The following is a 25,812-nucleotide window of genomic DNA, read 5'->3' as shown; positions in this document are numbered from 1 at the left end:
ACCTGCATTTACAGGGAAGCCCTTGCGGGAGCGGGAGCGGGGAGCCCCTGGCAGGTGCGGGGCTCACCCCCTGAGCTTCCTTCCCGCTCTGTGCTGCTCCCAGCCTGCGGGTGATCCCTCGGGCTCCCTCCTCCAGAGCTCTCAGTTTCTCCAAGGCAAGTGCTTTCTCTTTTCATGTGCTAACAAAGTCTAGAGCTTGTACCCACCACCGAGAGCCCCTTCTAGACGGATCCTAATTTTCCAGCCGTAACTGAGACGCATTGTGTGGAGCACGGGGCTGAGAATTTTCTCTGAGAGAAGCAGTAAAACTAGGTGTAAAATTCACCTGCTGCTTCTGTATTTCATCAGCACTCCCTGTAGCATTAGATCGCTAGGCTCCAGAATCGCTGCTTGGGAAGCCGCCGATGTGTGCGTGAGATTTGGGGGTCATGCAAAAACAAAAGGGGACCAAACCAAGCAGACGGTGGGGCCTCTCTGCCGGGCCCAGGGGAGCCCTCTGCACCGCCCTTGGCCTTTCATGAGGCGTCTGCATGTTTCAGAGGAAGCGATTTCTTTCCCTCCTCCCAGAAATGTTTTTAGAAACCAAGCAAATCTCCAGCATCTTTTTATCTTGGCTTGACAACGTTCCCGATGAGCTGTCACTTTCGCTTCATAATTAAAAAATGAAATAGAGGTCTTTTCAGCTATCTTTCTCTAACTTGCCATTAGGAATGAGCACCAGTCAGTGCCGATATATGGATTTCTATTTCCAAGAAATATCGATGCTGATGGGCAAGAATAGAAAAAGCAACCTAAATTAAACCGGCTCTGCATAAGAAATGGCCGGGCAGGCTTTATTTCAGCCATAGGTACGGAACAGAAACCGGTGGTCTGTGGGCTTTGCTAGAGGGAATACTTTTCACTGCTGCTGACTTAGAGGGTCCAGGGAGCTTGAAAAATCACACGGAAACTGCCGTAGGTGATTTATTCTTCTAACAGCAGTTCCTGGCCACATGTTCCCCGTGGATGGCCTCGGGCCTCACGAACTGTCCCCCTGAGCCTGGGTTTTATCATCTGTGAACCAGATAAGAATGTTTCTGTGTCCCGTCAGGTTCCTGGGAGGCCGGGATGTTAGGAAGGCTGAGGTGTAGTGCATGCGGGCCCCCCCAGAGAGAATTCTGGAGACTCGTTAATGACCGGTTGCAAGAGGCGGGAGTTAGAAGTGAGCTATAGGTTCTGGCTTGGATCTGGGACTGGCTGGGGAGTGGTGGCCAACAGTCACAATTGCAATATCCAGGGAGGCGCAGAGGTTAGTGTACTTTGAGCTTAGGGTAGGTTCCAGGGAGACGAGTCAAGAAACGGTGCCTGCACTGTGTTAAGAGTTGGTCTCTCTCTTTTGATTAGCACCTGAGATAGCACCTAATAGTGGGGTGTGTGTGTGTGTTGTGTGTAAATGTGCTTTCGTGTGTGAGTAAGAAACAGAGGAGCAGGGACAGGGCATTCTGGGGGCTGGTGAGGGACAGCATGGGGAAGATTCTAGCTCTCAGGACCTAGCAAACATCGTGTCAGGTGTCCAGGCCATGGAGAAAGGAAATGGGATTCAGGGCAGGGCCCCATCTCAGGAGGGACCTGGAGGTGGTCGCGAGTGAGGGAAGAACCGCACTGGAAAAGGGAACGTGCCGTTTACGAGACACAGATGTGCCCAAGGGCTCACCAGCCACGTCATTGACCACCTCGGAGCAACAAGGCTGGTTCCAGACTAGCTCTGCTGGTGGGTCTGAGTGGCCTGGAGATAATCGGGCTGGAGCCAGTTTTGCTAAGGAACTTGCCAGCACCAAGACCTCAGGCTGAAGGTCTTTGCTGCCTACTGCTCTCCTGGGGCTGAGGCAGAAGAGAAGACACTCCAGAGATCTGAAAACAGTACTATTTTTCAGGCTAACTGGCCTTTAGTCTCTTTTTAAAACTCATCTAGGTCTCACTAGCCATGTGTTAAAATTGGGCCCCTCATTTTGTGGAGTGTGGCTTCTTAGAGGCAAGAAAGCAAGTGGTAATTGAAGTGCGTTGTCTGGAGGCCTCCCTGGGGATATGGAACAGCCCTGGAGACACTTCGGAGGTGCAGCAGGTGGCATCAGGAGGGTTAGGAGGCAGGTAGCCGGGTCCAAGGTGAGGATTCGAGACTTGGACCCTAGGGAGGTGGGTTTGGAAGATAAATGGCAAAGGGAAGGGAGGCCTTGGGCTTTATGGCGACGGGGGCTGTGGTCTGGGTAGGAAAGGGTTCTTCGGACTCAGGAAGTCAGTGATCTTGTTACCAGAGCGTTGCCATCCCTGGAGAACCTTCCCTTCAAAGTTCAGGTTGTATTTCACGGTACATCATGACCCCTTCCATCATCCCCCTCTGCCAAGTCTGCTTAATGGCCCCAGGAGGAGGCTTCCTTCCTTCTGTTTGAACACAAATCACCCTGATTTGTAAATACGTTCCCCAAACGGTGAGTTCCCTTGAGGGCACTGCCACTTGGTGCCTTCTGCTTCCCCAGGACCGGGCACAGAGCCTGGCACAGAATCAGTGGTCAGCAAGTATCTGTAAAATAAAACATGGTTGAAAACAGATTTGGTCTTGGGAGGGAGGCAGGGGTCCAGTGCCCCTCTTTGTTTCTGATTTGTCTTCTCTCTCCTGGAATATATGCCCCACGGGAGCCAGAGCCTCGCTCCCTTATTTACTGCTCCAGCCTCAGTGCCTAGAGGAGTGTGTGCTTGGCCTGTGGTCGGTACTCGACACGTACTTATGGAGGGACCAGTGACCAGCCACTGGCCACAAGGTCAGAGCAGCTATAGTCATGGGCTGCATTTTGATGCGGGCATCGCAGCTCCCTACATCCTGTCTGAAGGCTGAGGGAGGGTCAGACCCCAGGGAGATGCAGGGCATGTGGACAGGAACCAACAGCCCATTCCTACAATTAAAGAAAGTAGGTTTAGGGCCTCCTATCAAGGTCAGTCTCACTCTATTAGTTCACAAACTTGAGTGTGCACCAGAATCCCCAGGGGTTATATTACAAGGCAGGTTGCTGGGCCCACCCTCGGAGTTTCTCATTCAGCTAAGTCCGAGATGGAATCAATTCTTTGTTTTTTAAGTAAGTTTCCATGCCAGGGTGAAGCTGCTGGGGACCACACTCGGAGAACCACCCTGGAGCGCAATCAACTGGAGGATGGGGCGGCTGAGAAGGGTTTTCATGAGAAATTTCGGCCCCATCTATCAAGAGAAAATGAATTCTCTCCTTTTGCTCCCCTCCACTGAGCGGCGCCCCATTCTGGAGGGACTGTGCGGGGCGCTGGGAGCAGGTGCCCCCCTCCTTGAGAACAACAGGAGGAGCGTGGATCCCCAGTGAAAGGGAGCATCTGGGGCGATGAGCTCCCCCGGGGGAGCCAGAGCTGCGGGTCCGCAGGCTGCCATCAATCCTCAGGCTCCAGCCAGAACGTTCCGCCCGCCTGACGTCCTCAGCTTCGCTTTTATGGCCTCGCCGTAATAAGATCAGCTTGCTTTGCAGTCATTGGTGTTGTAATTGCTTTAAATTTTCAAAGGGCTCTGGATTTCCACACCTCATTAAATTGGATTACATCAGGAAGGCTGTGGATCTTTTCTTCCACCGAGAAAGTGACCTTTACTTGTCCTTTTACCCTGCCAGGGAGTTTCCCGCGGTCCCGGCTCTGCTACTAGATGGGCTGGGCACTCGGCCACCCTCGGGGCCGCCGGAGGACCGCGTGGCTCTCCTGGGTTCGGCCCATTCTGTTCCTTCTCCCACTGTGTCCAAGGAGCCACCGGTCACCTGTGGGCTTGGGTGGAAAGCGCCCCGAGGGATTGCTCAGGCCTGACTCACACACTTCATTACCCTTCTCCCCCCCTTGGGAGCAGGATGCCACTGCTCTCAGCCCCCTCGGTGTCTGGAACATCAGCCGAGGTGGCAGGCCCAGGGCGGGGAGAGAGGGGGGACGTGCCCCCTCCTCCTTCGTTCTAGTAACAGTTATTTTTTTCCAACAAGCTAATAATTGTTAATGCTTGCCGTGTGCCAGGTATTGACCGAGAGGATTTATACGCATCTTTTTAGATAAGCGCACATTAGCAGTATTAAGTGGAAGTCGCCTGAAGGCCCTGAGCTGGTAGGTGACTCCAAGCCCGGGGCTTGTCACCGCGTTGCAAGGCCTAGAAAAGCAGCAGTTTCCAGGCCCTTGGGGCCCACATGTCTGTGCAACACGCCCTGACAGACCTCCCGCCCTGGCTCTCAGGAGGCGCGGGGTCTCGGGAAAGCCTGAACAATCCATATTTCATCAGGCTGGATGCACACTGATTCAGGTTTTAGTGCCTCTGAAGTGAAGCTCCTGCCATGGTCACTGTGTTAAGACTGCAGGCGTGACACGGCCATCGTGGCACAGTCACCACGCGCTCATGAACCCGGCCACCGTCACCCGCCTTGTCAGCATGTCTAACTCTAAAAGCCTCTCTTGTCACATATAAAGAAGATTTCTAAATGATAAGAAAGCATGATGTCATAGTTTAATTGGCAGGGATTTCTTTCTTCGGGGTAAATAAAATAATAGTGAAATTTACAATTACTAGTATCTTTTTTTTTAACCCTCACCTGAGGATATTTTCTCCGTTGCTCTTCAGAGAGGGTGGAAGGGAGAGAGAGAAAAACACCAATGTGAGAGAGACACATCGACTGGTTGCCTCCCGCATGTGCCCAGGCCGGGCAGGGGTTCGAGCCTGCAGCCGAGGTCAGAATCAAACCCTGGACCCTTCAGTCCGGGGGCCGGCGCTCTGACCACTAAGCCAAGCCAGCTGGGGCCACAGTTACTAGTATCCTAGTTTCCACAAAATACGGCGACTGGTAAAATGCTTTTCATGTGTGAAGTCCTAAGTGTCACAGAGCCTAGAGAAGGGAGAAAGTGATGGGACCTGGAGAAAGTAAAAATGTCCCACGAGGCTATTAACACAGGCATCCGAGGGAACATGAGAACCTTCTCTGTTTTTGAAGCTGAATCTCTCCTATTACCTCCTAGATCTATCCCTCTAGAAGGTTAAAAACAAAACGCAAAACAAATACCATGTATATACATGTATACATGCATGTATGTGGACATGTAAACAGAAACACATGCGACTCTGAGCACAGCTAAGTATAAACACATGTAAACATAAACCGGCCTGTGGGCGAGTGCCTTCTGTTTCCCGTCTCCATCTGTCTTTCTGTCGCTCGGCCCTTCCGCCTCCATTCTCTGGGCCCCTCTCCGCTGCCCATTTCGGCGTAACCATCATTTGGAATCGAAAGTTGCTTTTCCTTCAGCGTTCACTTTATTTAGGAGAGAAAGCATTAGGTCTTCCCTTCCTAATCTAAGCCAAAGCGGGCTGAGCTTTTGATACGGCTCCTCACAGGGACAGCAGGCCTCCGATCCGTCCATTCATCAAGCCACCGTTTTCAGCGTCTAAGCACTAATTTGTCACTTTCAGTGCGGGTGACCTCCACCTGGGGGGGTTGTCGCTCCTTCTGCCCTGATCTGAGGCCCTGTTGTCTTCCTGACTGAAAAGGGGGTAACTGTAGCTAGACAGGGAGTTCTCTATAAATCATCCTCATGAGACAGCCCCATTTGTCACCCCTTTCTCTTTGTGAATTTAGGATGAAAATATTGAAGACGTTACCAGATTTTTCAGTATCCACGCACTACATTGGAATCACCCCGTTTAATCTTGTGTCAAAATGCGGCGGAGCTCATGTGGCCTGTGTGGTTGGGCGGCTCTGGGGAACCTCAGGAGAAGGTTCGGACAGAGCAGGGTGTGCAGGGCGACTCTTCGCAGGGCCCACCCGCCCCCGACATGCGGCCGTGCTGCTCAGGTCAGGAGGCCTGCTTCACGGACCCTTCCTGGATGCTTTGGTCTTGTTGGGTATTTGTTTATATTGTTTTTACTTTTAACTGAGATCCTAACTGGGGAAAAAAATGTCAGAACTACCACAGGGAACCCTCCAGAGGACAACGAATTGGGATCACATGGGGAGACAATGTGAAAGTTATTGACCACACTGGACAAGGCAGAAGTTAAGGACATCAGCTCTATGTGGTAACTTGGTGGAAGCTCAATTTCAAACCTGTGTGGGGCAATGTCACTAAGATTATGGAAAGTGCTAACTCCAGCCCATCACCATAAACACATCTCTGAGAAATGGAGTGTAAAGCTTCTAGTGATTATACATCAGAATGATTATCCTGCAGAGTCAGCATTATTATACCCATTTTAAAGACAAGCAAACTGAGGCACAGAGAGGTTAAGCAACTTGCCAGTCATCCAGATTCTGCCATGGTCTCCTTTGTGTTTTGACATTAAGTTTAGTGAGTTCTCTTTTCCAGCCCAGTGCTCCTCTTTTTCAGCAAATTCTTCTTCTACCTTAATGGGATGTCCATCTGAGTTCAAGAAGCAATGCTACAACCTCCCCAAATTGGCAGGAACTAGGAGGGTGGAAAGAAGGAGTGGGTCAGAGCCTCTCCAGAAAACAGTCCACTTGTCCACCTTAAGAAGAATCATAGGAACCAAATGCAGTTCCTGGGAATGATTCCAGATAAATCCAGGAACAGAAGCAGAAAATTGATCATGATGATGATATTCAGAGCAAAGTAATGCTCTCTCCTTAGCATCCCTCCCATACCCAGTTCTGTAAAAATATACCAGCTTTCATGAAGGAGAGAGATGGAAGAGTGATGAAGCTCAGGGTGAGTCAATTTTTGCTTATTTACCTAATCGTTCCAAGCTTCTGTTTATTTGGGTATAAAATGGAAATAATCACTCTACTTGCAGGGCTGTGATGAGAAGTGAATGAAATGATAAACCTAATGCACCAGCTACCGTGGCTGGCACAATTAGGTGCTCAATTGATTATTCGATGCTCTCTGGTATTGGGAAATATTACCATAGACACTGCAATGAGATTGGTCTGGTTGCGTTGTGTGTGTTAATGGGAAGAGGGATGCTAAGAATAGGATAGGGTCCATTTCTACCATTCACATCTCTTTATAGGAACTAGCTAATCCTTCAGGATTCTCTTACAATCTCAAAGTGGTGTGCTGAGGGCCTCCCCGCCCATGCAGGAGACAGGGAGAGGTAGCCTGGTGAGTGACGGACTCAGAATACCCAGGTTTTGGTCTCTCCCTGCCCTCCCTCTGTTGCCCCCCCATCCATCAGAAATGTATATTCTAATATAGGTAATAACAACAATTAAACTGCTAGCTACAGCAAAGACTGCTGAAGGGAAATGTCGTGAGGGAGATAAAGCACCTAGACTCAGATGTCAGAAGGCAGGGTGACCACTTCCACTTCCACTCGAGGGAACTGGTACGTTTTCCTAGGGAAGCCGGCATTGGAAATGTGTTTGAAGGGTGGGGCCCGATTTCAAACACGGAGATGAGGGTGGAAAGGACGGGAGCTGAGAGCCACGTGAGAGCAGTGACTTGGTCGGTGAAAGGGAGATGGTGCGATTTCTGCAGTGATCAAAGCGGTGTCCATAGCAGGATGTTGGACATGAAGAGACTAGAAGCAGAAATACCGGTCAGACTGCATGTCGATATGGTGGTAAGATCTGAGCATTGTGGGCAGGAAAGAAATGGTTGGATAGCAGTGGAATCGGCCGTGCTTGGTTTTCTAGAATTCTGGAGATAGTGAGCTGGGCATGGGGGTGGGGGCAAGACCCTGAGTCTGAAGACCAGGGAGGATGTGATGCCTGAAAGAAGACATTTTATCAGGAATATCCTGCTGTCTGACTTTGATATTTTGAATAAAATTTTGAACATTTTTTTAAAAATTTATTTTTATTGTTGAAAATATTACAAGATGTCCCCTTTCCCCCCAGAAATTTTGAATATCTTAACGTGACTTCGCTTATATCTGCACCGTCCCATTTAGAGTGCTGTCAGAACCTGTGGGAGAAGCTGAGAAAGCCACGCTAAGCCTCCTTTGTCCCACTCTGGGCTGAGATGAGCTTCGGTGCCCTGGCCCAGCCTTAGTCCTGAGCTGACACCAGTGAGCCCACCTGGGCTCTCAGCCACACGCTGTCGGAAGGTGGCGCGTTTCCATGAACGCACAGGCCAATCCCCAAGTGACTGTCTGCCTGCAACCCCCCTCCCAAGCACGACGTAAGCCTGACACTAAGCTTTTCTGTGTGTGTTGCTTCATTTAATTCTAACAAAGACACTAATGTAGGGATTATCATCTTAATGTTATAGATGAAAAAAAAACGGAAGTTTTGAGAACTGAAATTACTTTCTCAAGGTTATCTTCCTGGAAAGTGGTGGTGGGCTAGATTGACACACAGCTCTGACTGGTTGCATAGTTCAAGGGCCTTTTGGTGAAAGTCCAAAGTAAACAGAATCTCCTAGACTTAACCTCTGTGGGTTCCACCCCTCACCAGCATCAGTCGTAAGGTGATTGGGGATTGTACTATGTTTTATGATCAGATCCCATGCCTCTGCAGAGGATTCACAAGACTGGCTGAGGAATTAAAGGGGAGCATCATTTTTGGGTGCCAAAAGCCAGAGAAGTATAGGAAAATGACATACCATTAATAGTTTTGTATACGTTGCTCTCTGGTGCTCAAATATTAGGGCCATTGCCCAATTCACCCAGATTCTCTTGACGTAGAAGATGCTATGGTTCCTTGAGGCCTAAGACTTTATTTTCACTGTGAAGCGTAGCATACGGGGAAGCACATGCAGCAGCAATGCTCGGCTCACGCAGAGCTGTAAACTGAGCGCCCGTGAGACCTCGATCCAGGCAAGACAGGGAACGTTACCGACACCTAGGAAGCCCACAGCGGCCCCTCGGGACCGGGGCTGTGGCCGCCTTCCTGTTTGCCAGCCATAGCTTTACTCTAACAGCATATTACGGACCTCACTGCCTTTCTTTATTAAACTGTTGTAATTACTACTAATTTGTACCAATAAAATGTAGCTTAATTTCTGCTTTGCGTTTTATGCCATTGCTGTAGGCACCGTTCCAGCATTTCCTGTCATCGCACCACTGTGAACTGACTCTTCTGAAATTAACCACAGATTTTAGGGACTTTGGAGAAAGTGCACCAGGTGGTTCAGGTTGCATCCCTTAGAGGGCTTATGTCCCGGAGACATATGATTACCATGTCCTCAGAGAACAAATAGAGACGTAAGAGGCACATGCAGTTGGCATGGTCACGCGGCTGTCTGTCTGTCAAGTGCCTCCTCCTGCTTTGGGGTCTGGGTCACGTAACTAACGCCTGATCAGCTAGAGATTCACCGAGAGCTGGGTTCCGGCACTGTCAGCACTTTTCTCATAGGAGAAACTGAAGGGTACTCTTAAGTGTTCTTGTTCCAGAAACAAGTCACCTAAGGTCGACTTTTTGGTGCTTGGACATACTTTTCCCCACCCAGGGCACCCTGGGACATTGCTTCTGCCCTTGGAAAGCTCTTCCTTGCTTCAAGTTTCCACTCCAGACGAAGTGGAACATCACTTTCAGACGAAAACTTTCTATGGCTCACCCACTGAGGAGAAAATGATCTCCTGAAATTTACTGCCGAGGGAGCATTTGAGCCTAATTGTATTGCCAATAATGCCGTCGGTAATTATGTTTACATGCAAGTCCTCTCTACTCAACAGTAAGGAGCTTGAGGAGAGGGAGAGCATCCCATTAATTCTCTCCCTACTCAGTGATGAACATAAAGGCATCTGCTCACTTTCCTTGAGTCAATGAGTCAATCAATCAATGCAGAGATAGATAAAGTCTTGTGGAAGCTAATTAATCAATGTCAGAGACTCATCACAACTTAAAGTAGAAGGACAAAGCAAGGTTATAAATTATAAATTAGTCAAGCAAAGTTGGAGAAAAAAATTCAAGAAGTGAGGCCTGGGAGAGCTGCAATGGGATGGATGACATGGGTGCTGGATCCAAGAATGCAGGGAAAGTCTCCGATGCAGTGACAGGCTGTTATTACAGGCAGAGCACTGTTCGTATAACCTGATCACATTTAAGAAATTATTAATCTTACAGGAAATGTTTATTATTTCCATTACAACATGAGTAGATACGTATAAACATGCGTACGTATAGCTAAAGAACACTGATGCGTGGGGAAAACGTGCATGGTTGGTTGCTTTGGGAAGCCTGGAAACTTCACATCATTCACTTTGAAATAATTGGAGGAAAACTTTCATAAGAGGACATATGCTTTTATAACAGGAGTTATTTTAAGTTCAAAATGTCAGTTAATCTTCCTAAAGACTTCAGGCTCCTACATATTTAACCCATGCAACACATCCTGGCGAAATGGTAATTTCACATTATGGTGCACGGGGAGGTGCCGTGGAATGGAAATGCAGAGCTTCTGGTCAAGCAGATTCCTACTGAGGAGACTGAGTGTCCTGGGCATCAGGCGCTCTTGCTGTAAAAAATCAGTGGTGAGCTTCCAGTGCAAGCAGCTTTTTTACTCTTTCTTTTCATTATTAAAAACTTCCCCCACCCTGTCGTTCTAAGGGATGCAGTGGCGTTTGTAGTGACCGAAGGGGAAGGTGACAATACGTGAGGGGCTTTCATAAATATATTTGTTTCCATCAAAACAGAGGTGCTATAGAAGGACAGAGATTGGTTGTCATCACCACATTATGGGACTTGGCACACGGAGCCGCTGCGATTTGCATGTTCAGGAAGCTGTGACGGGAACAAGGGGAACATCTCGTTTTTGAGTGAGGGTGGAGATGGTGGCTATTAAAGTTTATTTTCTCTCTATCTAGGGATTGTGTTTAGCAAATATTTACAGGTTGTCTAGAGGCAGGAATGTGAATCGTAGGTTGGCCACTGATCTTTCTGGCAGCTATTTTTTTCCCCCACCACCCAAATTCTCTCAAATAAATGCTTTATTATTTTACATTCTATATATTTTGGGTGTTCTGTCTGGGTCATGGCCAACTCTCTTACGTACACTTGGAACCTAGGAGGTTCCTGTCTGCCCAGTGACCTACGGATGGAGGGTGGGTCTCACTGTCTCTTTCTCTGGGTTCTTCTCCGTTGCCCTTGGTCATCAATGTCAGGACTTTCAGTGGTAGGGATTTCTACTCTCAAATTTTTACCCCATTTCAACACGGACATTTATTTGGGATAATGCTCTATTTATTAATTATGCATCTGTAATTTCAGTTGGAACATGAATTTAAATTAAACATTCCTATAGGATTTTAAAAGCAAAATATGGACGTAGGGACCAGTTGTTTCAACTACTCACATCCACTTGTTCATGAATTCACTAAATGTTAACTAAACATGTCCTTAAAGTACCGGGAATATCCCCATTGGCTAAGAGAGAATTGTCTTAGCCCCTGACTTTAGATGTCGAGATGGGGGCTTTGACTTATGACAACTTTCCTTGTGGGAATAAAAAGAGAAAACAGATGGAGGGAACAAAAGCATGGGCCATTATTCATCTAAAATGGGATTTTCAGTACATACAACAGCAAGACAATGGGCTTGGGAATAGTGACCACTTAGAAAACACTTATTAAATAAATTATCTTTCCAAAAGATATATGGCATTGTTTTTGTGTGAATTCCAAATCTAGCCACCTCCAGAAACGTCAGCTTTCTTTTCCTCCCCTCGACGTCGCCGTATAATTTCTCGGTGTTTCCCTGTCTCGCCTCCTGGAGTTTCCCTTCTGCTGAACGTAACGCTCGGGTCATTTCCTTGGATGGAGTGTCCTTCGTCTTCCTTCTTAGCTGCACTTTTCCTCTGTCTCTTGTTCGTACCCACCTCACGTACAGTCTCTAAGGGAATCCATAAATAGTTCATCACATCAGACTCACATCTTTTGATCGCTTTGGCTGGCCGTCGGCAGGGCCCGGCTCGTAGCGTGACATTGGGAGCTCTGCAGTCTGCCCCCTGCTGCACGTCCAGGCTCGAGTTTCGTGACCGCTCCCTGCGCGCACCGGGGTCCTGAGCCGCCCACACATCACCCACCGCCCCCGACCTGGCTCGCACGTCGACTGCTCCATAATTTCTCATATCCCCTGTTTCTTTATCCGTGTCTAGAATGTCTTTATCCATTTCAAGCCAAGGTTTTTTCCTTTACGACTCATCTCAAAGATAACCCCCTGCATGAAGCTTTCTCCGAGAATTCCTGCCATAATTGGCAGCTGTCTCCTTTTTACCCTCACCGCTCTTGCCTCTGTTGCTCCATGAACTTGGATGCCTCCTGCCAACCTGCTTATAGCTCCCTTGATATCTCCCTTGATATCTCTTCCTTGATATACTTGATACACCAGCGCTTTCATACTTTGACGCCTGTGTTTGTGGTTCTCCTTCTACCTGGGAGGGCCTCCCTTCACCTTTCGGCCCCCAGAGGGCACCAACCGCTTTGTAGATTCAAGGGTCAACTTCTTTTTAATTTTTTTTTTGGTAAATTACAGTTGACATACAATTTATTTTATGTTAGTTTCAGATATACAGCATAGTGGTAAGACATTTATATAATTTACAAAGTAATCCTCCAGTAAGTCTGGTGCCAACCTGGCACCATGCATCGTTATCACAGTATGGACTGTCCCCCCGTGCTGCGCTTTCCATCCCCGTGACTATTCTGTAGCTACCGAGCTGTAGTTTTTAATACCGTCACCCTTTTCCCCAGCCCCCAAGACTCCCCCATCGGGCCACCGTCAGTCTGTCCTCTGCATCTATGAGTCTGCTTCTCTTTTGTTTATTCATTTATCGTGTTCTTTCGATTCCCCCTATAAATGACATCATGTGGCATTTGTCTTTCCCCGCCTGACCCCGATGGGCAGAATGCCCGCTGCTTTTCGTAGCCAGGTGTTGTGAGGGCCCCTCTTCCCAGCACCGCTATTCCTGGCGTGAGCAGCCCAGGGTGGGGCTGGGACCCCTTGCTCCTTGGGTGCTGTCCCTGCCGCTGGGATACCCCTCCCAGTTTCACCCGCCACACACGGGTGTGGGGTCAGCCGTTTCTTGTCTCTGGCCCTCCTACCAGTCTCAACATGGTTTCTCCTTTATATGCTAAGCTAGAGGACTTCTGTCCAGTTGGTCTTCAGATGGTTCTCCAGGCTGATTGTTCTGTAACTCGGCTGTAATTCTGATGTGGTCATATGAGGAGGTGAGCACAGTGGTTACCTATCCTGACATTTTGACCAAAACTCAAGGATCAGCGTCTTTATGACACTCTCACTGATTTTCCCACTAAATGAGGTTGAATTAGTTCTTGTTCTATGCAAATTTTGTGCTCACATTATGGTCTGTCTGCATGTCTAATCTTGTATCTATTACTTCTTTGAGAACATATATTTGTGTCCTATAAGAACATAAGGATCTTGAGAGAGGGAAGTGTATATGATGCACATATACATTATTCATCTAATATATATATATGTATATTTAACACTTGGTGTGTCCCGACCATGTGCTAAGTGTTAAAGATGAATTAATGAGCAAAACAGGCATATTCCGTGACTTCATTATACTTCATTCTACCAGGGAAGGGGGCAATGGACTAGTGACATAAGTATGCTGAGTGTTGCTAATAGGTGAAGGGTGTGCACAGGGCTATATGAGGGTGGCTTAGCCTAGTTGGGGCAAAGAAGGCCCGAGTACACCAGTTGTCTCCTGATCTCCAGGGCAGGTGAGTCTCAGAGGGTGGCAACATGCAGGGTCTAACTGGTTGGAATGAAGAGGCAAGTTTTTCTTACCATCACATTTCCTAAAACATGGAATGTGAGAATTAAGTATTAACGGAAATAATCGAAAGCGTGGATTGATCCTTACTTATATTGTCATCTAGTCAATAGATTCACCTCATTCTGAGGTTGACCTTTGTTTGATTGATGTATTTTTTCATCATGTATAGAGGATTTCATTCATTGATTTCAATGGATGCTCTCATTTTTTATTAGAGTTGCCCATTCATCTTTTTTTTTTTTTTTTTTTTAATGTCTTTATTGATTTCAGAGAGAGGAAAGGAGAGGGAGAGAGAGAGAAACATCAGTGATGAGAGTCGTTGATCGGCTGCCTCCTGCACGCCCCCTACTGGGGACCAAGCCCTCAACCCGGGCCTGTGCCCTGACCGGGAATCGAACCCCGATCTCATGGATCCTAGGTTGATGCTCAACGGCTGAGCCACACAGGCCAGGCTCATTCATAATATCTCGATGGCCTTCGGTCATAGCACTTGCTCTAACTTGACCCACATCACGTATCGTAGGGAGAACAGAGCCAGCTTGCTAAAGATTTGCTCTTGCTGCTCTCAACAAACCCCCCATAAGTATTTACTGTGAACATGCTTTGTTGGGCACAGTTTAGGGAGCAAAATACTGAAGCTGAGATCTGAGTATGAACCGTTCAGGACTTCTGTGATCTGGTGTGATAAACACAGCCATTATTAAAAAGTAGATTATATAAACCTTTATTAAAATTTATAGTGAAAACAAAATTAGTAGGCGCTCAAAACTCATCACTTAAGTATTTTATTTTTCCTCCTTTTGCCATTTTGTGTGCTCACGAGGAGGTTTAAGTTGTGTCTGTGTGCTGGAATCACCATGTGTGGGTACTTCTGACCCTCTTTTCTCAACTCTGCACTCACTGGTATCGAAATTGGCCAGAGTGGGAGTATTTATGCCACCGAAATCGGCAAGAGCTACAGACCATGGCTCCCACCCCTGTCCCTGGCCGGCCGATGGGCCTGTACCGACTCCCACAGCTTCTGGGGGACACGGAGAGTCGGCGGGGGGCCCGGGAGCCCAGTGGTGGTCGGTGCGCTGGGCAGAGGCGCCCGAGCAGCGCTCTGTGTGCCAGTGCAGGTTCTTAATTAAAAGGTAACTGGCAAGATAATGAAAAGGTAACCGAGAGAAACAGTCTGTGCTTTGGGCCAAGCACTATAATTAGTTCCAACACGTGCTTTACCAGCTAAGACGGGGCGCGGCCGGCATTGCGCCTTCTGAGCGCAACGAGAACGCGGCAGCCCCGTGGATGGAAGCTTCTGCTGAGCGCTGTTCCAGAGCAGATGGCTGCTCCCTCCGTCAGGACAAATCAGAGAGAGGAAAACAGACAAGAGCGATAAGGAGCTGGTATGCACTGAACACGGGCAGGTACTGCCCTACATTGTCTGGAATCATCCAAACAGCTTTAAAAGCAGTTGTATTTATTTTCATTTTATAGTAGTGAAATAGAGCGTTGAAAAAAAAAAAGAAATAAATTTTTCCAAGATAACATGGCAAGTAAGTGGCAGGGCTAAGATTTTTTAAACACCTATCTATGATTATTTCATTCGACACGTGTTTCTTGAATGCCTATTACCTGCCAGGAGACAGCCTGGATGCTGGGGGAAATGGTTATCCTTAGATCTCTCTGCTTAGAAAGCTGATACTATCCTGCGGGAGGAAGATGACTGAGTGACTGATTATAGTCACATGTGTGAATATTACAGAGGCCAGCACATCCGTGCGTAAGGAGCACGCTGGACGTGCCCTTGGAGGTCAGCAGGCCCTGGGAGGGCTCTAGCTTAGGGCTTACGGACAAACAGGAATCAGGCAGGTGGCCTGGAATGAGGTGGGCGAAGGAAGTAACATATACAGAGGGCTGGGGTCCAGAGGAGCAAGGCAGGTTGATCCTAATGAGCATATTTTATTGATCATTTACTTAGTGATTTATTCCTTCTATTATTTTAAGAAGCCTGTGAGTAGGCTTTGCTCCCATGAATGATGCGTTCTAGGTGTTGGAGTGGCTTGGTCACAGATCTCTATGTCATTACAAGGAATTTGGGTTTTTATCTTGAGCACAGTGTTGCAGACAACAAACAGAAAAAGATTAGAATGATGATTTAGAAAGACCACTCTTGTTTTCTGTAACAAGTAAAAATCTGATGACTAGTACCCTCATTTAAATTTTTTGCTCATTTCTTTCAAGTTTGTGTGTGAGCTGAGTGTACCATGTGTCAAAATCCAAATATAGTGCCTGAGATGTGGTAGTTTTCAGAGGATGGTGGCCTTTGTTTTTGTAGAACACAATTTAAAAGTTCTCTTAATGGATATTTTTAAGAGAAAAGAAGGAAACGAAATACAGTTGTGTATTTATTATATTCTATCAAGCATGCTCTTCCCTAGTCCTAAAAACAGAAAGAATTTCTGAACGCCAAGGTCTATGGGCTTGGTTTGAAAGGGGGAGGGAATGAAAAAAAGGTGATAAATCCTTAGACATATAACAACACTGTGGTAAAACTTGAGACCTGAGAATTTTATTCAAGTGATTAGGTTGGAATAAAAAAAAGGAAATGCATAATTCACGGATGACTCACCACGACTGTGTTAAAGATTAATCATAGAGGTCACACATCCGAAATGCAGCGAGCGAGCGATCGCATCGCTGAGAAGGACGGTGAGCTTGGAGCTATTTGTGTTTTAATGCCTCCTGCACAGGGACTCAGGACAACCCACTGAGTCCCCTCTTCCCCTGTCTTCGAGCTCCAAGTGCGTCGTGGCCTCTCCGGGATGGGCCGGGCCTGCTGAGCTGATGCAGCTCCACAGCCTTGTCTCCTGCTGAGCTGATCTCCTTCCTAATCCCACCCCCAGGCCACCCCCGGCCCTGCTCGGGGGGGGGGGGGGGGGGGGGACCCAACCAGAATCCTCATTTCCGTCTCCCTGGCAACTCGTAGCTCTTAGTATTGCCAGACACCCAGACTTTTTTGCAGGTTTGTTTTTGTTGCTCATTGGTTGGTTGGTTTCCCCAGTTAAAGTTAAGATACGAAATTATATTAGTTTCAGGTGTAAGCATAGTGATTGGACATTCATATAACTTACAAAGCGTTACCCCAATAAGCCTGGTACCCCCCCCACCCACATAGAGCGACCGCAGGGTTACTGACCACCCTCCCCGCGCCGCGCAGAGGCAGACTTGGCTCCCGCCTTCCCCCCGCCGGCGCTGCGTGTCCTCTCGCATCGCTGAGCCTTCATTCCTCCAGACTCTCATTTTTCTATTCTGATAACGCTTTGCTCTTGCACTGAAGTGACTTGCACTTTGCATTGTACCAGGGCCTTTCCGCTTATCCTCATAGATTGTAGGCTTCTTTGGACAATAAAATACAGAAAAGGGTTTAACATTTACAAGCGCTCCCGAAGTGTCAGGAACTATTCCAGGTGCCTTGCAAAACATCCGCATTTAACCTTCAAACTGACCCTATGGCCGACAACATCATTTCCACTCTGCAGAAGAGTTAACCAGCTCAGCAAGTTGGCTCGTCCAAGGGCACGCTGCTGGTGAGAATGTAAACTGGGCCTTTCTGAGTCAAAACCGCTGCTCTTTTTACTGTCCCACAGCATATTGAGATTATGAGTCGGAATTTCTTGATTTTTGTGCCGGACCTGTCCTTTCTAGATCAGGGGTGGGGTGTCTGGCTTGCATGCCGTATACAGCCCGTGAAATCATTTGGCCTGGCCCCGCCAAGGCAGCCGCAGTTCCAGCCGTGACATCAGGGGTGAGTTAATGAACTCTTTGACCACGTAGAGCAGGCTAATTTTTAACTTGATAACTTTGTATGGCCCCCGAATGATGTTATAAATATCCAAATGGCCCTTGGCAGAAAAAAAAGGTTCCCCAGCACTGTTCTAGACGCTGCTTCTGGATGGCAGTCTCCCTCTAATACTCTCTTGTGGGTTACTTATATTTTCTTGGAAATTTCGAAAGATTTTTACCATACAACGAGTGTTTAAGGGGTTCCAAGAGGACTTCACGATGAAGAATGCGGGGGGAGGCATCAGGGGCTGACGTGGTGGTCTGAGTCGACATGGGCAGAGACCTGCTGCTGTAGTGACCAACCAGGACAAGGAATGGCCGCTGTGGTGCCAGAGAGCAGATTTAAGGGAGGACCCGGGCATCCGAGCCTACATCGGCATGATCCCAGGCGCTGGGCATCCAGGGCAGCAGCTGTAGCTGGCACACAGGGGAAGCCAGTCATCCAGGCTGCTCCAGGGAACCAGAGCTCAGTCAAGAGGGACGCAGTTCTGCTGGTCGGTAATGCTGTTCGCTGACCCCTAGTCGATGGTCTGTCCACTGTCCGCACATGGGGGGAGGTAACTATTCAGCCTATAGTTTGTGTGCTCTTTGCAGATTACTTCTCCCTCTTGTATAATGAAATTATGCAAGATTGACCTTAAATTTGTTTTCTTGGCCAGAAATGGAGGTCTTCTCAAATAAATGACTTTTAAAAAACTGCTTTACTCTCAGGAAAATGGTTTAATCTTTCATCTCTATAACATCATGCTTTTTAAATGGACTTACTACCTGTAACTATGTGAAAATGGCATCACTGTCCATTTAGTTGAGGAACCTAAGGGCCAGAGAGATTAGGTGGCAGAGCTGAGGTATGATCTCAGGGCTCTTGACCTCTAAAGGTCTTTCCATCTCATCTCTGTTGATTAAAAAAACAAAAAGGCAAAGAAATAGTAAAAGGAATCACCCTGGTTGCATTCCTGACACAGCGTATCCACTGTGGCGTTGTTAATGGGAACTCAACACTTGGGTTATTTTTGATCATTTGATGGCCCTGGTGACAAGAGTGTGAACAGTTGAGAAGGAGATTGTTTGGGAGATTGTGTCCCTTCTGACATGAATCACAGCTTTGAACATTTTCGACTTTGCCTCCATGGGGCACGCTCATGAAAGACTTCAAGAAATCATAAAGGAAAGCTGCTGCTTTTATAGCCCCATCTGAATATTTGTGAAAACCGATGACACTAAAGGACATTGGTTTTCAAATTAAAATAAAAAACAAAGCTTTGAACAGGAGATGGGAGCGCTTTTCACCCCGGGTCGAAAGCGTCTGTGGGAGGCCTGTTCCCTCTTTCCTCAGCGTGGCTGGTGGGCGCCTTCGTTTAGTCAGTTTCTAAGGAGCTTCAGCAAGTTGTCACCTCATGATTGCACACGATGGAGTCTCCAGGCTCCGGTCCTGACGTTCAAACTAGCGATCGGCACTCCTCCCGAGAGGCAGACGTGTTATTTGTGACTTTGAATGTCCTCAGGTCCCCTGGTGCCCAGTGGTCACCTTCCTGCCTGATCCCTCACGGCTGACCTGAGCTTCTGCCCTCTGGGCCTGTCCGGGGCCCCATCTCTTACTGGGTTCCCCTCCCTTAGTCTCTCTGAAATAACCGGAGTGCTTCCACGTCACCAAACTCAGTTGTTTTTGTGCTTTTGGCATGGTTAATATACACTAGGAAGAGCTCTCCGCTCCACCATGGAGACTGCCAGGCAACTAATAATGACAACATGAAACAGGTGGTTTGAAAGCCCCCCGATTTATCTGCCTGAATACGTCTGTTCCTCACTTGATGTGGGCCTTCTCTATTGCTAACGATTTCCACTCCTCTTCAAGTCGTAGTACAGATCAATTAATTTCACTTTTTTCACCCGGGTAATTATTTCCTGATTGTCGACTGCTATGGTATTTATGCCTGTCTTTTACAATATGGGAAATCTTATTGTCGGTGGGAGAAGCCTTGATAATTAGGCATACATCTTCAATCTGCTGATTTATCCATGTCGACTTCAACCCTGCCAGGGTTGAGGGAGGGTTTTCCTGCTCTTTCTACAGTCTTGGGCTACATCCCAAGAGCTCCCTATTTTATCTACTTTTCTTGCCCCTCTTGAATTAATTTTACACTCTGATTTTTTTTTCTTTTTTTCCCCCTATAGCATTTCTCTGTAAATAGCCTAACAGTCACTAACTTTAATCAGGACAGGTTTGCTAATCTCAGTCCTATGGCTCTGTACCAGTCAGAGTCCAATCAAGAGAAATAAACTGCACAGTCACCGGAACAGATAAATTTAATATAAAGATTCATGTTTGGTAACTCTAAGGAGAATAAATATGCGGAGTCAAAAACAACTTTGAAAAGTATTTTAGAGTTGAGGGGGGGCATGGAAAAGATAAACTTGTAAAGGGGTTCAAATTCCCTCTCCAAGACTAGGATTCGTACCACACTGGAGAGGGAGTAGTTGTAGCTCCCTGAGTAGTCACGGCCCTCGGGTGCTCTGGGCCCTAACTGCTCAACAGTCACCGGACAGGCAGAAAACCTCTCCAGGGTGCAGGTAGGACAAGGTTTGTGAGCCAGCCACTGGGGTGCCTGCAGGAGTCCCTAGACATCTACCCACAGGGAGCCACTGGAACCCAAAGAGTTTCCACCTTGACAGCTCAGCTCCCCCCACCTTCCTTTATGCCTTTTTAAAAAATACCTCTGTTCCTTAAATATTGCTTTCCACAGGTGCTCATGTGAGCTGGCATCCACCATAGTCTTTCTCTTGTTTCGTTGGGAACCATTTGTGAATTGTTAGTAATTTGAAATAAAAGGCAAAGAAACAAAGACAATATAAGCCACGGGAAGTGTGTTTCACTCATTTGAAGTAGCTCGAAAAAATTTAAACCAACATTTCATCTTCTGAGAGCAATAAAATCCCTATTTCAGTCATTCCAGTTTGCCCCATGAGAACCTGTCATAGTCAAATGTGTCATAGATACATTTACATTTCGTGGACTCTCCTAGAGTACTGTTCTTGCTGCCGTTGAGTTAAAAGGGAGATGTCAAGACATCAATGAACAAATTCACCGAAATCCATCAGCCTACAGAGCCCTGTGCTCTCCCTGACGTCAAGGCTGGAATATGCTTCTCTAAGGCAGGAACGTCCCATCAAGGAGGGTAGATGACACCCCACCTCCCCTGCCCTCTCCAGCTGAGGACCTTCCCAGGTCGTCGCTTACACTCCATCTCCTCTTTCACGGAGCAGAGGCCCCCCCGTGGAGTCCTGTGGGGAGCACTGGGCTGCTCCAGCCACACCGCCCTCGCTCTCGGCCTGGCCGCCTCCCCGTGTCCCACTCCTGCCCTGGCCTTTCTCCACCTGAACGTCTTGCCCCCTCATCCAATTTCTAACCTTCCTTCTGATGTCAGCTCCAGCATCCCTCTCTCTGGGAATACGTCCATGGCCTTCCTGACTAGGTCAGGTTTTCTATCAAGGATTCTCACAGTATCTTGACTCTCTCCTTCGTGACGCTTAGCAGGGTTGCCGTTTTCCATTTCGGGCGTAATCTTTATGATCACTCTGCCTCCCCCACGAGGCCTTTGCTTGAGGGCTCGGTGCTATGGGGCGTTTATTTGTCCTCGTACCTGGCCATCTCTTAGGTATGTCCAAAGGGGCTGCCTGTCCTGCTGTCCCCAGGCCCTCCTGATGGCTCCCCCTCCGACGCCTGCTTGCTGAGCGGGTGTGCACCGGCTCCTAAACGGCTCGGCTGGATCTGCGGCCTGTCACGCGCTTGCTCCCCTCTTGGCGAACCGGCTCTGCCTGCGCCGCTCCTGCTGAAAGCCGCATCCCCTGATTCACATCATTTATCGTAGTCCTCATCGACTTAAAGTCCCTTTCTCACCTTCAGAGTCACATTGTCTCTTTTTTGAAGCATTTGTTTGAAATTTTCAAAATACTAGGGCTTGCATGCGACACATGGTCACAGCCACCTGTCTCACCTGCCCCCTTGGCTGTGCTTTCCCAAGGAGCCTGGCTTCCCCGCCGTCTCCCTGCCCTGCGACCTGGGGACAGGCTCCTGCTGCCTCACCTGTAATTACAGCAGGACAGGGCTCACCCTCCAAAGCAAGCGCGAGCTCAGCCCAAAGGGGGATCCAACCCCATGAGCCGAAGCCTCACCGGCCCGGCGCATGGACCGCACGTCTCACTAAGATGAGGCTCCAGGGAGTGGCACGAGCGTCCCAGAGTTTCGGGGGCCCAGCCTGCGGGTGAGACGCAGGCTCTAGAGAGCGGATGTTGGTATGACCCACGACATAGCTTTTAGGAGCTTGGAGGAGCTGCCTTGAAAGGCTCTTACTTCCAATGTTTTGTTTTATAAGTAGCGATTTAAATAAGAAAGTTAAAGTTTTTAAATATTTATTTTGCTTGACAGGTTCAGTGGCTATGGTGTGTTTATTTATCACCAAAGTAGATGTAGATTCGATCATCTTCAAAAAAGACCATTTCCCTACGAACACGCCGCTTTTAGACTTGGTGCTGTCACAATATCCCAGAATGTGACCCTCAGTAAGCAGGTTCATTCATTCGTTCACCAGGTGGTGAGCGAACACGGCGTCCCCCAGGTACTGAGCTGGGCGGAGAGGAAGGAGCCGCCGTGCCGGTGTTTCCCACGGTGCTGCTGGGCTCAGCGCACGAGGCGGTGTGGCGAGTGCCAGAGGCTGCTTGGTACTTAGTACCCGATTCTGATTTTTAGACCTTACTCACGGTTCTGTTACTTCTTCACGGCATTCAATAACACCACGGTTTTGGTTCCTTCAGCTGCTTCCATGGTTCTACTTGAGGAAGTTCTGCTACTCGCCCCCACCCCAGCCCTTTCTCAGTCTGGTATTTTCGTGGCCGGAGTGCGGTAGGAATTAGTGTTCTGAAATATTGCACCCACAACGTGTTCATAACACAATCCAGCAGGCAGAGGAAAAGGCCAGATGATTTAAAGCGTGCAATCTGGCTGCCTAAGCACTCTAAGTGAATCCCCTAAATCGTACGTGTCTCCTTTATTGCCTATTAAGGCTTGGCAGGAATAAGCCATCGTGTGGTATATTTTAAAGTTTAGGGGCCTCTGTAGTAAAAAGTCGGGGGATCCACAAAAGAAGTGTGAATTTTATCTAGAAGAAAGTGAAATGTAAATGCACCTTGATATCCTGTATCCTCAGCAGGGTAGGTCCAACGACCAGAGGAGGCTGCACCTACCGGAAAGTTTGGCTGACTTTCCCCCTTTATCCCATCTTCGCTGTCATTGTCCTCACTCAAGGCGTTTTATTTCTCTTTCAGATGGGTAAAAGCACAGCAATTGCTTCCTCCCTACTCGAGCACTCTCCTCCACAAAATTGCCATGTTGCTATTAAATATTTTGAAATGATAATCCTAAGAATCCTCTCACCTTCTCAGAGCCGTTGAATGGTTATTGCCTTCACAATAGAGTTCAGACACCTTAGCAGTACCTACTAGAGTCTTTATATTTTATGTCCTAATAAGCTCTTGGTCTTCCTGCCTCACCGTGTCCCTTTTAGCATCTTGGACTCTCGCCATACTGAAGCTGTGCTCAGTCATTCCAGGGTCCTGAGGGTGCCTCGCGTATGTTGTGTCTCAGCTGCCTGAAAATACTTAGGCCCCGTTTCTCTTATCTAAAACCTATGGCTTTTTCATACCTAATACAGACTTTTCTTTTTTAAAATGTTGTGCTATAACATTAACTGTATTAATGGGAGGTAAAATAATAGTAGAAAAATGTATTCATTCTACTGGCACACCACAGAAATGAGTAGCTCTTATTATACATACCCCTTCTTTGCTTTAGTGCATGTTGTGATGTATGCATTACATTTATTTTGCATTTATAGCAAAGACGAACGTTAGTGGAGCTTTCGTGTGTGTTTTCCTTGGTTCGTGGTGGCGGAACCCTGTGTCATCATTTCAGTGATCTTCCCGTGAGATAACATTGCTTCTCCAGAGCTGCGTCGTAATGTGAGTTGTTTGCACACGAAGGGCTCTATTTATGGAAAGTTTGATTTGGAGCAATCTGAGACTTCTATAACCAAACTGTGAATTCAGAAATAAAAAAATAAAAAAATAAAAGCAATACCCAGAAAGCCCATATGAACTTCACGAAGAAAAGGAACCCTCATTCAGAAAGTGTTGATTCGGCGCTGGCACAGGTTCTAGTGCCCTCGGCTTCAGATTTCCTAAAACCACAGCACCTAGAAAGCGCAGCATGCGAAGGGGATTGATAACTGTGTCATTTCCACTGAGGATTTATTGATTAGCTGAGGCCCTGCAGCGTGCTCTGCGGCTGCAAAAATGTAGAACATACGGTCTTGTCTCCCCAGATCTTAGCATAAATTTAGAAGGACTTGACATACATAAACATAGTAATAACAGTCCAAAGGAGAACACTCAGAACATCAAAAGAGACTCTGAGGTTTGCTCGGGAGCATGTGGAGCTAAATCTAGGGAAACCTAACCCGTTATGATCAAGGGGAGTGAGTAGATGTGAGGAAAGACCCCCATTTTTTGTGTGCGGAATAAGACAAAGTGTGGGGACAAAGTCGGGGGAAATCCTGAAGGCTCAGCCTCTTAATCAGAAGCCGCTGGAGTGGACAGAGGACTCGCGCTGATCGTTTTAAGGGTATTGGGCTGAAGCCAGTGACCACGTGCTCATGTTCACCTTTTAAAATAGACCGAATTTCAAAAACAGAATTTTAATGATGAGATGGTATCTCGGGTCTGGTCTTCAGTAAAATTTCACATACCTCATCAAGGTCTGATTTCAAATAAATTGTTTTTGCAATACACTGTAAACAAATTCAAGTTTTTGAAAAGCTGTAGAAAAGTTAAAATTCACTGACTGGGTTGGATACCTTTATGTTGGGACATCTTCAGCGATGCTCCAGCATGGAAAGCTCTGTTACCCTTGGGCGTGAAAATATGATTTTATAACCATTGTAGATCTGACCCCAAATGCCACGATTACTCTCCAAACCAAACCACTAAGAGAAATCGTGGGACTGTGGCCACCTTGCATATTTCAGCTCAGTGACTGTCTAAAGGGGCTGTTCCAGGCTTGTCAGGACTTTCCATGTGTTTCCGCCTAGGACAGGCCGCGCACCGGAAGCGGGACAGGAGCCTGGTCACTGTCCCCTCTGTTCCCACGGAGGGGAGAGAACCTCAGAGTAGTGCCCGAGGCTGAGGGCAGGTTACCAACTCTCGGTGGCCGGCTCCACTCCAGACCTCAGCACGGCTCCTCTCGGTGGAATTGTTTGCCTAAGAAATAAAAGAATGAGGCAGTGAGAGTGATCTCTCTAAGAAGCTACTGGGCAGGAAACGGTGATATTTCCAGGTCAAGATTTCCAGTGTGAAAACATAGGAGTGTGTGTGTGTGTGTGTGTGTGTGTGTGTGTGTGTGAGGGGCGGTGGTGTTGGGGAGCAGCGATGGCAATAGAGCCAGCGGTGTGAGAAAAGCGCTGGGCTGAGAATAATACCTAAATTCCAGGTCTTAGTCTGCCCCCACCGCCCCATGACCTTGACGATCCATTTCTAAGCACTTATTTTATCTCTAAAATAAAAGACTTGGGCAAGTTGACTCCCATGATCCTTTCCAATGTGCAAGTCCTGTGGCTACACTCCGTGTCCAGGAGCCAGGAGTGAGAGGAAGCTGAATGCACAGAGCAGGGCTAGACCTGGTTTGGATATCGCAGTGGATTCCTGAATTCTTACGTTACATTTTAAACAACGAAAAGATGTTTTGGCTACTGCCACTCTTGTCTGAGAACTTATTCCCAGGAAACAGTTTGATTCGGAGAGTGATCTTGGCATTGCTGGTCAGATCTGCAATGGCTATAAAATCATATTTTCACGCTGAAGGGTAGCAGAGCTTTCCGTGCTAGAGCATCGCCGAAGATGTCCCAGCGTGAAGGTATCCAACCCAGTCAGTGAATTTTAACTTTTCTGTAGCTTTTCAAAAACTTGAATTTGTTTTCAATGTATTGCAAAATTACCTATGTTTCTGTTGATAATGGTAAACTCTTTTCTAAATTTATCTTTATTGTTGAAAGTATTACATATGTCTCCTTTTCCCCCCCATTGCCCCTCCACCCCCGCACCCGCCCTCCCAAGGCCTTCACCACTCTTCTGTCTGTGTCTATGGGTTACTCTTGGGTGCTGTTTGCTAGGTGAACTGATGTTCTAAGTTAGAGCTCAGTCACAAGAATATGCTTTAATATTAAA

The sequence above is a fragment of the Miniopterus natalensis genome, chromosome 13 (genome assembly GCF_054644295.1).
Source record: "Miniopterus natalensis isolate mMinNat1 chromosome 13, mMinNat1.hap1, whole genome shotgun sequence".
Lineage (NCBI taxonomy): Eukaryota > Metazoa > Chordata > Mammalia > Chiroptera > Miniopteridae > Miniopterus > Miniopterus natalensis.
This window is presented reverse-complemented; position numbering follows the sequence as displayed.